The 12,829-nt window shown below is 41.7% G+C and overlaps 1 long non-coding RNA gene across 1 annotated transcript; it reads left to right on the forward strand.

The window, feature by feature from the left end:
- Nucleotides 1-11,795: 11,795 nt before the first annotated feature.
- LOC132827479 (uncharacterized) lies at nt 11,796-12,611 on the forward strand. The gene is made up of 3 exons (XR_009646004.1): nt 11,796-11,883; nt 12,020-12,176; nt 12,296-12,611. It is a non-coding gene; the product is annotated as an uncharacterized LOC132827479 (long non-coding RNA).
- The last annotated feature ends 218 nt before the right edge of the window (nt 12,612-12,829 follow it).

The following is a 12,829-nucleotide window of genomic DNA, read 5'->3' on the forward strand; positions in this document are numbered from 1 at the left end:
GGCTACACGCAAACCTCCAATAACTGTTCCTCTTCATTTCCAAATACAGTAGTACACTGCTAAGTGCAGATATTCGGATGGGACGTGAGCAAACTATCCATCGCCTTCAATGTGACACTGCTTCTAATCTGGAATGCAGGTTGACAGCTCCAGCGCTCTGAATTGGCTAACGATTTCTAAGGACAGGTTTTTTTTGCAAATTGTCAGCATCCCCCACTTTGGTGAGGCGGTGAACAGTCTACTGGGTTCAGTCTGAGTAGAAACAGAGAACATTATCTGGATTTTGAATTATGAGGAAGTGTTTTGTATCTAAGATCGGACATAAGGTGCAGAGCAGTCAAACCATGTTGCCCCTTTGTACGCGACCTTCGAGTATCCACTGGGTAATAGTGACCAGAGTGACCGGGCGTTCAGCTGAAATTCAAAGAAATTCGTAAGACAGGAACAGTCTGATGGTCAAGAAACCGATTTCAGTTCTTGTGTGGTGGACGAGGTGCCTTACCGGAGACTGGTTGGCGATTCCAAGGTTTATGTCTGAATCTAACTCGTATTGCGAACTTATTCTATCTGATCTCTGTTTCCCTGGCGTGGTCCACACAGTTGCAAATCCCAAGTAACTATTTCAGTAATTCACAAACATGTCAGTCAACATACAATACAGTTGGTGCTAATCTATCATGTTTGATTCTCAACTGACTCTCGCTATATTTTACTTTCGATGGAGTTCTATTTACGAATACTTTTTACAAATGATTTTTTTCCCCAGGATTGAGGGGATCTGGCCTGGACCCTCTGAGGTAGGACTTGAAGCAAGGATTTGACATGATCTTGTTTGCTCTAGCCCAGCCAACGTGTCTGATACTTAGAGCGGAAACGCGTGATTTCTTCTGGTTTCCCACAATCCAACCTGCAATGGTTTCTGCCAGGGAGCATAATGGCTGTTCGTTCCTGAATGAGGATTTAGCAACGCTGTTTGACTTATTGTCGAAAGAAAGGCTCTGGGAAAGTTAGCGTGGATCAATAAGCCTAAGCAGATCAGCCCTACCGCTGCCGCCCCCATCCCCAGCCCTAATCTCGCCAGTTCACTATCACTTGCAGTTATCTGCCTCATTCTGTACGTTTCCTCAATAAATGCTTCTGCGAAATATGAGTCTTAAATCGGGCAATAAGTTTTGATATTACTGCAGTCATAGCTTTTTTCATAAGAATGACACATCAGCGGTGGGACAGTGGCTCAGCAGTTAGCACACTTGCCTCACAATGCGACTTTCGTGGAGTTTGCATATTCTCCTCGTGTCTGTCTGCGTTTCCTCCGGGTGCTCCAGTTGCCTCCCACTGTGAAGATAGTGTCACTTTAAAAATGTTATTGTTGTCCTGAGGTTCTGTGAAGAGAGGTTGTAAAGACAGAGGCACCCAAGCGTCGAGAGCATCTTTAGGCTTTTTTAAAAAAAGTTTAATAATGGAGGGGGAGGAGCCAGTTCTCCCAGTTCAGATTTCTCTACTTGTTATTTAACTATGGAAGTCACCGGATGTTGGAGTCCAGAGGGTTGCGAACTTCAGTAAATGATTCCTAACTGACTTTCTCTGAAATCTCTCTGGTTGTGGCCCCCTCCTGCTTGTAAGAGTCTGTGTTTGAATTTCTCTTTTTGTCAAAGGGTGTGTCTATAGGATGCTCGCGGATTGGAACAGTATCACGTTTTCCAATAGTTAAGTTATTCTAAGTTCCTCTTTTCGTGTTTCAATATGGTGTTTAAATAAATTCTGTCTTGCTTAACGCCAAGTGGTTTGACCAGTTGTATCACACCTGGAACACCCACTTTGCATGTACCTTTGAAATAAGAAGTTAGAGTTTAGGCTACCTTCTTAAAATAATTTGAAGGGACCTGGCCTGGGCCATAACGCCATAAGTCCAAGGAAGTGCAGTTTAGGTGGATTGGCCATAATAAATTGCCCATAGTGTCTAGGAATGCGTAGGCTGGATTAGACATGCGGAATGCAGAGTTACTGAGACTGGGTGGTATGCTCTTCGGAGAGACATGTGGACTCGATGTGCCCTGTGGCTGCTTTCACGTTGCAGGAATTCCAGGATACAGAACGGGTTTGCAGTAGAACCGAGTGAAAATTAAAATCAATATACTGCTGCTGGAACAAGCTGTAAGGTTAACCTTTTCGCTGATGCCTGATTGACAAATAAGCTCAGGGTAATTCACATCTGATATATATCTGCAAGATTTTGGGCTGCAACAGCATTGTTTCCAGGGCAGTAACTGCCAGCATTAGAATGAACTGGGCTCCGAGTGGATTGACACATACAAAATCCCTGTCATCCGGTAGTTTACTTAAATGTGTTGCATTGAAGAATATACACAGATAACAGAGGGTAGTGCGTGTATGGAATGAGCTGACAGGAGAAGTGCTAGAGGCTGGTATAATTAAATCATTTAAAAGTCATTTAGATGGATACATGAATAGGAGGGTTTAGAGGAACATGGGCCATGTGTTGGCAAATGGGACTAGACTAATTTAGGATTTCTGGTCAGCATGGACGATTTGGACTGAAGGGTCTGTTTCTGTGCTGCACTTCTCCATGACTCTGATTTACCTATCATCATTCTGTTTGAATGGCTTATGCCTGAAACGTCGATTCTCCTGCTCCTGGAATGCTGCCTGACCTGCTGTGTTTTTCCAGCACGACTCTCTCGATTCTGATCTCCAGCATCTGCAGTCCTCACTTTCCCCTGACTTATATGACTAGTCGATTACACTGAGTTTTCTTCTCTTTGTACAGCTGCACTGATCTTTTCAAATGCGTAATATGCATTGACTCCCTTCTAAATATGACGAAACAAAGCTGCCATGAAGTGTCAATTCATGGCCACATTTTCCAAAAATGTCTGAATGAAATAAAGAACTTGCATTTTCCTCCCTGCCTTTCACAACTTTTGTAGGTTTTTTGAAAGATGATAAAATATTTTCAGTAGTTATGCTGTAATAAGACAGAGGTATTTCTGTGGCTGGTGAGCACCACAGTGATTGGCGTGCATTAAAGACAATTTTAATGGAATTTTGATTTAATTAGATCATTTCATTTACTTAGCTACAGTGTTCTCTTAAGGGACTCACACTTTAACTCAGTTTGATCTGGCTTCGATGTTTTTTTTTCCAAGTTTATTGTTAAGCCCCCATGAGAAGCTGAGATTCATATTGGTCTGGGGTCAGACGAAGACAAGGATAAGATTAAACGCTAAAAGCAAAGCACAAAGGGGTGCTGGATTTTATAAACAAGAGCAGAAGTTACAAATGTTGAACTTGTCTTAAACTCTGGTGCAGCCTCATCTGCAACATTGCGTCCAGTTCTCGCCAACACACTTTATGAATGATTTGGAGATGCCGGTGTTGGACTGGGGTGTACAATCACACAACACCAGGTTATAGTCCAACAGGTTTAATTGGAAGCACACTAGCTATCGGAGCGCTGCTCCTTCATCAGGTGATTGTGGGGGACACAATTAAAAGGCACAGAATTTATAGCAAAAATTTACAGTGTGGCGTAACTGAAATTATACATTGAAAAATACCTTGATTGTCTATTGAGTCTTTCATCTGTTCGAATGCCATGATAGTTTCACTTCTTTCATGTGTAAATCACAAAACCTTTATTTAAAAGTATGAATTCATGCAGTTTTTGAGCAAAGTACAATGTAATTCTGCAAGTACAAATTCACCCCGCATATGTATATGGGTGACCCGCATGTGGGTCTTTGTGTCTGTCTGTGTGTGTGTGTGTTGTCTAGGTTGGGGGTTGTGAGTGTAAGAGAGAGTGTATATGTGTGTGTAGTGAGTGTAGAGTATCTTAAATCTGTGAGGGGGTGTACGTGTGAGTGTGTGTGTGGGGTGGGGGTTTGTGAGTGTCTGTGAGAGAGAGAGTGTATATGTGTGTACATGAGTGTAGAGTGGTCTAAGTCTCTGAGATAATGCCTTTGTAAGTGTGGGAGTGTGTGTATCTGTAAGGGTGTGTACACACGGACACGGACACACGCACGCACACTCACGGGAGGACACGCACGCCCACACACACGGAAACACTTACACACACACACAGACACACACACACACACCCACGGACACACACACGCACGCACATGCACACAGACGGACGCACACACATACTCACGCACAGACACACACTCACGCACACATGCATATGCACACAGACATTCATATTACGCTCTCTCTCACCACACACACGTACGCACTTCCAGTTGCCTTGTTGTGTTTACCGTGATATGCAGCTAAAATCCCCACTCCAAATGTGAGCAGATCTGACGGTAAATGTAGCATTGAAACTTAATACAGCATAGAGTCCTTCGGAAATTGTTTTATTTTCATTTAGAAATGGTTTCGAAAATATTTATACAACACTGAGCTCTAGTTAAATTTTAAACAAAGGGTGTAAATTATGAAATCTCTGTATTAGAGCGGGCAGAAATATAGTAAGGAAAATATATTTACCAAGCGATTTCGGGAGTGACAGGCAGGAGTGGATGGGAGCTCGCCTCCTGGTTGTGGGGTGGAGGAAGGGAAAGAGGGAAATTGGAAGCTAACCTCTGAGAGTTATGTTGCGGATCTTCACTTTTATAAAAAGCAAAATATTTCCGATGCTGTACATCTGAAATAAAACGAACAGAAATTGCTTCCAAAACTCAGCAGGTCTCCAGTATCTGTAGAGAAAGAAAAAGAGAGTTCAAATTTCATGCCTGCTGAGTTTCTCCTGCACTTCCGGCAGACCATCGTTTCTTGTTCCCAAACTAACTCAGTCCTTTTGTTTTAAGGTGCAGTTAAACCGGAGTTTACGTGTGCAGGTTTACAAATGGACTGATAAAAATGCTTGCACTTATCTGAGTTCATTACTCTGAACATGTCAAGACATTACTTCGAACATATCACAGGAGCCGAACATTGTACCGTTTGCAACAACTGGATCAATTTTAAACCACAGCACAGTGTGCTGGTCTTTCAAGCTAAAGGCGTATCGATTCCACAGGCCAAGTTCTCTTATTACTTACTGGACTGAATTAAGTCCACTGACAAGTTGCACCGTTAGTAAGAACAGGGAGAGTGCTAATCACACTGCTACATTGTACAGTGAGTAACAACTGGCGAAGTTACGGCAATTAGAAGAGTTAAGTAAACAAAGTTGCAGATTCACTTCGTCCCTTGTAACAGTGACCTTACAGTAGAATTTGATTTGATCAAATTTATTAGTCACATGAACCGCGATACAGTGAAAAATGTTGGGTTGCGTACTAACCAGACAAATTATAGTTTACAATTGAGTGTATCGGGGTAATAGAACGGACTCCAAAATATAGTGTCACAGCTACAGAGGAGGTGCAGAGAAAGATCAACTCTAACATTTGAGAGGTCCTTTTATATGTCTGATAACAGCGGGTAAAAAGCTGTTCTTGAATCTGCTGGTACGTGTTTTGTACCTTCTACCCGATGGAAGAGGTGGAAATTCGGTATTCTGAGAATCCCTGTTAACCACATGCGTTTTACTCAGTAATTGTTGGGTGTTTGGATGAGTTTGGGTTGGACACTCGCGAAAGAAGAGCTGAATCTAGATGGAACGAACGTGTCGTCTGTGCAGGCCAGATGTTGTTGCTTTTGTAAACCGTTTGCAAAGAGTCGGTGACCCGGCAGAGCCGATTGGACCCCGAGTGTGGGAACTCCAAGAAACACACGAAATCGCGGGACTGCCAATCTGTGACTCTCCACCAGACTAGCGTAGAGGAAGAGCAGTATGAGGAAACCTTCAGTGAAAGTGACTTCAGTCTCGCTACTACACATTGCACACTGTGTGATCATTGCGTGAAAATAGTGACAGCATTACAATCAGAGAAGCTAATGCTGAGTTAAATAGCTCTGTAACCCGGTGATTTTTTTTTCACAATTCAATTCTGTTTTTCAGTTGACGAATTGAATTTCACAGAAAAGTTGTTGAAGAGGGACATCACTAACGGAGAATTTACCGTTTCTAATATAGGCAGCAACATGTGGTCTGATTTCTGCAACATCTACACTGTTGCTCTAGGATGTACCGGTATATTCACAGCGGATCCATGCAGTGGTTGCAATGAGTGAAGCAATTGTAGAGGCGCTTTGATCATAGCCAGTACATATCTGTGAATGAAACATGAAGGCAGATATTTTGTGCTTTTCTGTTGTCACTTAATCCTTTTGGCGCACTATGTAATACAAATTCTGAGAACTATTCTGTAAATTAGGCCAACAAATCAGTACAGCAGGAAACGATCCATAATGGCACAATGCACTGTAGCATCGTATCACTGTAGATGTCTAATCTAAAGTGTCGTGCTTGGTCACTGTACGAATATATTAGCATTCAAGTCGCATTGCCTCTTTACAGGGAGTGCAGTCTACTCATATTTCGGCTGGTTGAGCGCCTCCATAATTCCTTCCTTTGGTATTGGTCGATTCATGTCTATGTGTATCGTGTCTCACAATATTGGCTCGATAGAAACATAGAGTAATGAGGTTGCCCAGTAATCCTCATGCTATCTGCTCTTTCATACAGTCACAGTAAGGATTTCTGAATGCTTAAACCAGCGAAACTCACCCACATCCTTCTAATTACGTTGTGAATATGACAAAATATTTTGGCTCTATTACTTTGCCACCTGGATTATTCAAAACATTTATACTCTTTCAGTATAGGTTGATTTTTTTCCAACTACCGTCTCCAAATTTCCCGTAGTCGAAATCGCATCGAACTCCGATATTGCTTAGCGTCTTTTTTTTATTTTTAATTCTCTATTCTGCATGTTTCTGAACTATAATGTTTTCGCTGCACGCGCATTTCCTAAAACAGATCCTCGCGATCTGTGTAATTTTCCCCGTTTCTCCTCATTAAAATACGAGTCTTTAATGTTAACGATGATGAAAGAGCAATCAAGCCTGGCATACCACAACATTGCAGCATGGGCACTTCAGGGTCGAGACATTAAATTGCTAGATTAGTAATCCAGAGATCTGAAGAAAAATCCAGAGAGTTTCAATTCAAATCCTATCTTGAAATCATGATAATTATGCTATCTTCACTTATACTGCCACTAAACTCTTGTTTTGTGTCTTTACTTGTCCCATTATTATTTCCCCTTGCCATGGATCATTATCCCTTTTATTCTTAAAAGCCGCCCTATTGTTCTTTGCACCTCCCGCTTCTCTGACCTTTGTACTCGCTCAGATGTTGTTACAGCTCTAACTGACGCCCTGAAGCGTTAACTATGTTTATCTCTCAATACGTATTCCCCGACCTGTTGGGTTTTCAACGGCTCTTTTTCGGTTTCCCCCTTTTCCAGCTTTTCATTTGCAATAGTTTGCCTCCATTTTATGGGAGTATTTGAATATTCACTTTAAAATATCTGGATGCCATCTACGAGGCTTTTAGATTAGATTAGATTGGATGAGATCCCCCACAATATGGAAACATGCCCTTTGACCCAAAAAGTCCACCCCGACCTTCCGAAGAGTAACTGGTTGGATTAAGACCATAAGACCATAAGACATAGGAGTGGACTCGATGGGCCGAATGGCCTTACTTCCACTCCTATGTCTTATGGTCTTATGGTCTTAACCCAACCAGGCCAATTCCCCCACCTTATATTTACCCCTGACTAATGCACCTAACACTATGGGTAATTGAGCATGGCCAATTCACCTGGCGGGCACATCTTTGGATTGTGGGAGGAAACCTGAGCATCCATGTAGACACTGGGAGAATGTGCAAACTCCACACAGGCAGTCACCAGCGTCCCTGCTGCCGTGAGGCTGCAATATTAACCACTGAGCCACCGGACTCCGCCTAAAGCTCGACATTTCAAAAAAACATAATTGTTTTATTGATTATAACATTTCAGAAATTTAAAATGGAATAGCAAAATGGATTATTTGGGTGCACGTTCCAGCAACATTTGAAACAAAGTTAATGAAATACTTGAAAAGAACTTAAAACTGTTAACACCAGATCATACCATTCGGCCAGAGTTTTATCAAAACTACAAAATGTTCATATTCTCAGGAAGCGGAATATGTTGTGTTTTGTTGAAGCATTGAAATGCTTAACATCGATGTTGTCTGGTCGTTGGCAATAAATTGGTTGATCATAAAATGGAGCAGCTTTTAACATTAAAACTAAAACCATGCAATGAAATCACAGTACGGGGGCGGGTGGGGGGGAGAGTGGAAGGAGGAAGGGGGGGTCATACTACGAGATTCTCAGGATTCTACTAGAAGTAAGTGTTAACGGTCCAGCAACATATGTCATAATGAAGTCAAAAGCTGCTGGAATCTATGTACGTTTAAACAAATGCTTCTTATCTTAAAACAATTTTGTCTGGCTGTGCATACGTTTAGTTTCTCGCTACGTTTCACAGCTTCTCCAGGTTCAATTCGATTAGGAGATACAGGGTACTGTTACATTTCTGGATGTCGATTGCTAGTGCGTGCTTTTCTTTTGGCTATAAGCTAGGAAAATATAATTGGCTACTGTTTCACTAAATTATTAACTAATCAGCCGAACAAATGGGACTCTGCAGACATGGGAGAGCAGCTGTTGCATCCTGACTGCGGCAGTTTGATGTTTGTGGAATGCTTATGATCCGAGGCAGCCCTAGAAACTTAACAGTGGAATTGCTATTTTGGAGATAATGTGACACAGTGCAGGTGTTCCTACCTTTGAGTCAGAGGGGCAGAGTTCAAGTCCCACCTACGCCAGACCAGTAACAGATCTGCAAAGGCTGTTTTAAAAATAGATCGAGCTAGAGAAATTCTAGTTGAAAACATTGTGCGTCACCAGACAAGGGAAGTGATATTTGGACATCTGAAGAAGTCGATATACCTCTTTGGTTAAGTAAGAGTTTCCAGCTGGTCAATGATCAGAGAAAGACGATCTTGACGATGAACCCGATTGGTATAGGGTCCGGGAGGCCTTAACATTTATCAGCAGGAAGAATTGCAATCTATGTGGATGAGAACCAGGACTCTGCGTTGTATGGTCAAACTGATAGTGGCACCGTGGTAGAGGAAATCATTCAAGAGAGTGAGGAAATGAAAAGAAATATGATAGGGTTGAATGCTGTTTTCTGCAACCACAAGATTATGTTGTCTATAGAGTTTCAGGATTAATGGCATTTCATCAAGAGCCAAGAATAGCTTGAAGAGTGAGAATTCAGTTGTCATTGTTTACATAGAATAAGTGGAACTAGGAATAATGTTCTGCTGTGTGCGTTTGAGGGGGTTAGGGTCCAACTTAAAAAGCAGAACCTAAGGTGGAAAAAACTTTTTAGGATCCAATTTGCTCGGAGGGAATATTACACACTCCTGAAGAAGGTTGGGGCTTGAATCTGGGTCTCCTGACCCTGAGGTAAAGACATTACCAGTGGTTCACAAGAACCTTCCTCAGAAAGAGTGCTGTCTAGATTGTTACTTAAGACAGGTGTCAACTGACATACAGATAAGCAGGTGAAGAGGATAAATGCGTGGCTGAAGGAGTGGTGTAGGACACAGGTGCTGTGCTTCGTGGAAAACAAGTTTCCTTCACTGGGCTAGATTCTCTTAATTGCGCTAGAACTAGTGTATTGGCAGATTCAATGACTGAAGCAACAGGAAGGTTTCGATAAAATAATAGGATTCAAGAAAGGGAAATAGCAACAAATGAAATGTCAAGATCGGGGTCATATTATGGGGAAAGGTGAGCGGTGGGTCCGGAAGGACCAGTCAGAGTGCCAGGAGAATCATACAAAAATGCCAACGGTAGCGGCATTACATCTCAAGGTGGGAAACATTCGCAACAAGTGAAATCAATTCATAGCAGAGACAGAATTAATCGGGTTTAAGCTAATCCCCATCACAGCCGTAAAGTGACAAAGGTTGGAAACCACATGTTCCACTGTTCTTAATTTTCACAAGAAGTTAAGGGCAACCTTGATAATAATAGATGAGAAATTTACATTGATAGGTACTTAAGATAAAACACGGAGGAGAATCAGTGAGGATAGAGTTAAGGGACAGATCATTTCGATGGGAGTTATTCGCAGTTATTCACCCCTAATAGTGCAGGGTAAACACTGCAAAATTAGAGACATTCCCAGAAAGGTTCATATATTAGTCCCGAGGGTCTTTTCTCTTAATGTACATTGTACAAACCACATTTACAATATCGGCGTGGCAGATGAGTTCCTGGAATATAAATAACATTGTGTTCGAAACTAATATATCCAGGAACAAACACGGGAACAGAATGTAGGCCTAGTATAGGGTGTAGTTTAGTGCCTTCATCTAAGGAAGAACGTCATTACTGTAGAAAGAATGCAACAGAATGCCATGACGTTGCTTCTTGTGATGAGAGAGGCTGGCCTGCCACTGAGAAAGCTCGGCCCATTTGACTGAGACTCACAATTCTGATACTTTTGCAGGATAAATGCTGAGAAAATGCTTTCCAGCTGTGGAATCCAGAACTCAGAGCTCCAGTCTAAGAACAAAACGTTGCAATAAAACGAGGACATTGCCCTTTTTTGATTTGAAAGGTTGCGAATCATTGGAATTTTCTACCCAAAAAGCCCTGGGTGGTCAGTCATTGAGTATTTTCATAGACATGAGTTGGATATATTTTGTGGTGTATGCATGTGGACATGTGGATAATGCCGGGAGGTGGGGTTTAGTTAGCAGATCAGCCATACTACCACAAAACTTAGAACGGGCGAAGGCCATTGGGCCCCTCGAGTCTTCCTCGCTATCTAATAAGACCATGGTTATGATGTGGCGTCAACTCCTAGCTACCTTCGGTTTCCCTGCTAGTCAGGAATCCATCTATCTCCGTCTTAAAAATATATATTCAGTGGCTGCCTGTTCAATGGCAGAATGACCCAACGCAGCGACTATGCTATGCTCTTAAAAACTAATGATTCGTGGTTATTGAAATTGTAGTCAACATAACGGATCAATCACAGGCTCGGTATTCAGGTGACTGAGCAGGCCTGCGCTGAGCTGTTACCTGGTGTACACGTCTAACCGAGAAGGGAAAGAGTTGCCAAAACAACACCGCAGTAGATAAAATAAAATAAACTCCAAATAATTTATCCTTAAATCTGGATTATATGGAAACACAAAGAAATGTTCTCAAGTGAGCTATTTAGTTACAAATTATCTTAACACACTTCAACTCTAGGCTATTCCAGAGTCTCCTGTGAACTTCAATAACTTGACCGATTAAGTTATATTTCAATTAATATTAATTTCAGGGCACACTTCGAAAGACTTCAACATTCGAAAATTATTTCAACATTCAAAATATCTACAAACTGTTTAATGGATCAAACGGCGCTGTATGCTCTTGACTGGAATTTATTTTATTTTTTAATACAGTTTGTTGAACACAGAAGGCTAAAGAGGAGACAGATGTGCTTTTTGTTTACCTCTGTGTTGGGTGGCATGTTGGAGAATTTGTCTCAATTTCTCATAATCTGCGGCCCGGGATTATTGACTCATACCAGCTCTCCAGATGGTCCCATGCATTCAGTACAAAGGAACGTCAGCGTGGATAATTCCCCATTCAGAAAGAGCACTTTGCTCATTGTCCCTCTGACAGCAGCGATTGGCTGCTGAGTGTGGGAAACGCAAAGAAACTCGGACTCACGCTTCTCCCTGTCCTCTCGGAGCCATAAATACCGGAGGTGTTGGTCAGAACCGCAACAAACAAGCTATAGGCTCCACTCCACAAGAGTTCACGGAGGGCCTGGAAGAATATCACCATCGTTTGGAGAGAGAATTTGAAAGCGGAATCTCTTAAGCTAACAACATAAGGTAAAATTATATTTAGAATATGTTGGATTAACTTTGGAAGTCTATTTATTTTTTTAAAACCATTATGATGTTTATGTTGTGTTACATGGATATGTGGGAGTTTTCCTGAATCATTAAAATGTTCGCTCTTTTTCAGTAAATTCTAGGCGACAGGGAGAAGAGGTGGACAGCAGCATGCATCTCTGGTCTGCAGTCTTGGACTGGAAACACATTCAGAAACCGAGACAGATTCAAGCCTTTGCGCGGTAGCCGGCTGGTAATGAGAGGGGATTGTCTAAAACGCTGGATCCCGGGTAAGGCACCGTGTCCCTTACATACATCATTCGATTAAAAAAAAACCTTCACACTTATTTCCTGTTCCCCAATCAGAGTGTATCACTAATTTTGTTGTCGTTCTTCTTTTAACTCATAGCCATGAGATTCGTATTGGAGAATCCAGCGGGTTCGACTCAAAGAAAATGATATTCATTCTGAATGTATTAAATGGCTTCTCTCCAAGACGAGACACGGCTTGTGTACTTTCCATTCAGGTAAAACGAGCCGGTCCTGGGGTTCAGCTCAACAGCGCCGTACATCGGCACAGCCTGGCAGAGCTACAAAATAACCTATGGATATTTTACAGACAGAAGGAAAGACCTTGACGATAAATTACACTGATCTCCAGCGTCTGCAGACCTCACTTTTTACTCGATAAATTACACAGACAAAACCAGAGATGTACTCTGGCGAAAAACAGTATTCCAAAGTGGAAGTAATATGATTAAAACCTTCATATTGAAGGAGATTGTCAGTTTGTTAAATTAATATTTCTGATCTTTACCTGTACATCATATGGGAGCCGTGTATTGCAATATTTGTATAATATTTAATAATTTCTCTGTATATTCACAGTGAATGTCTATAGTAGTTGGAATAGCGACAAAAAGTATGTAGGAGGAATTTCTCC

Source organism: Hemiscyllium ocellatum, chromosome 24, assembly GCF_020745735.1.
Source record: "Hemiscyllium ocellatum isolate sHemOce1 chromosome 24, sHemOce1.pat.X.cur, whole genome shotgun sequence".
Lineage (NCBI taxonomy): Eukaryota > Metazoa > Chordata > Chondrichthyes > Orectolobiformes > Hemiscylliidae > Hemiscyllium > Hemiscyllium ocellatum.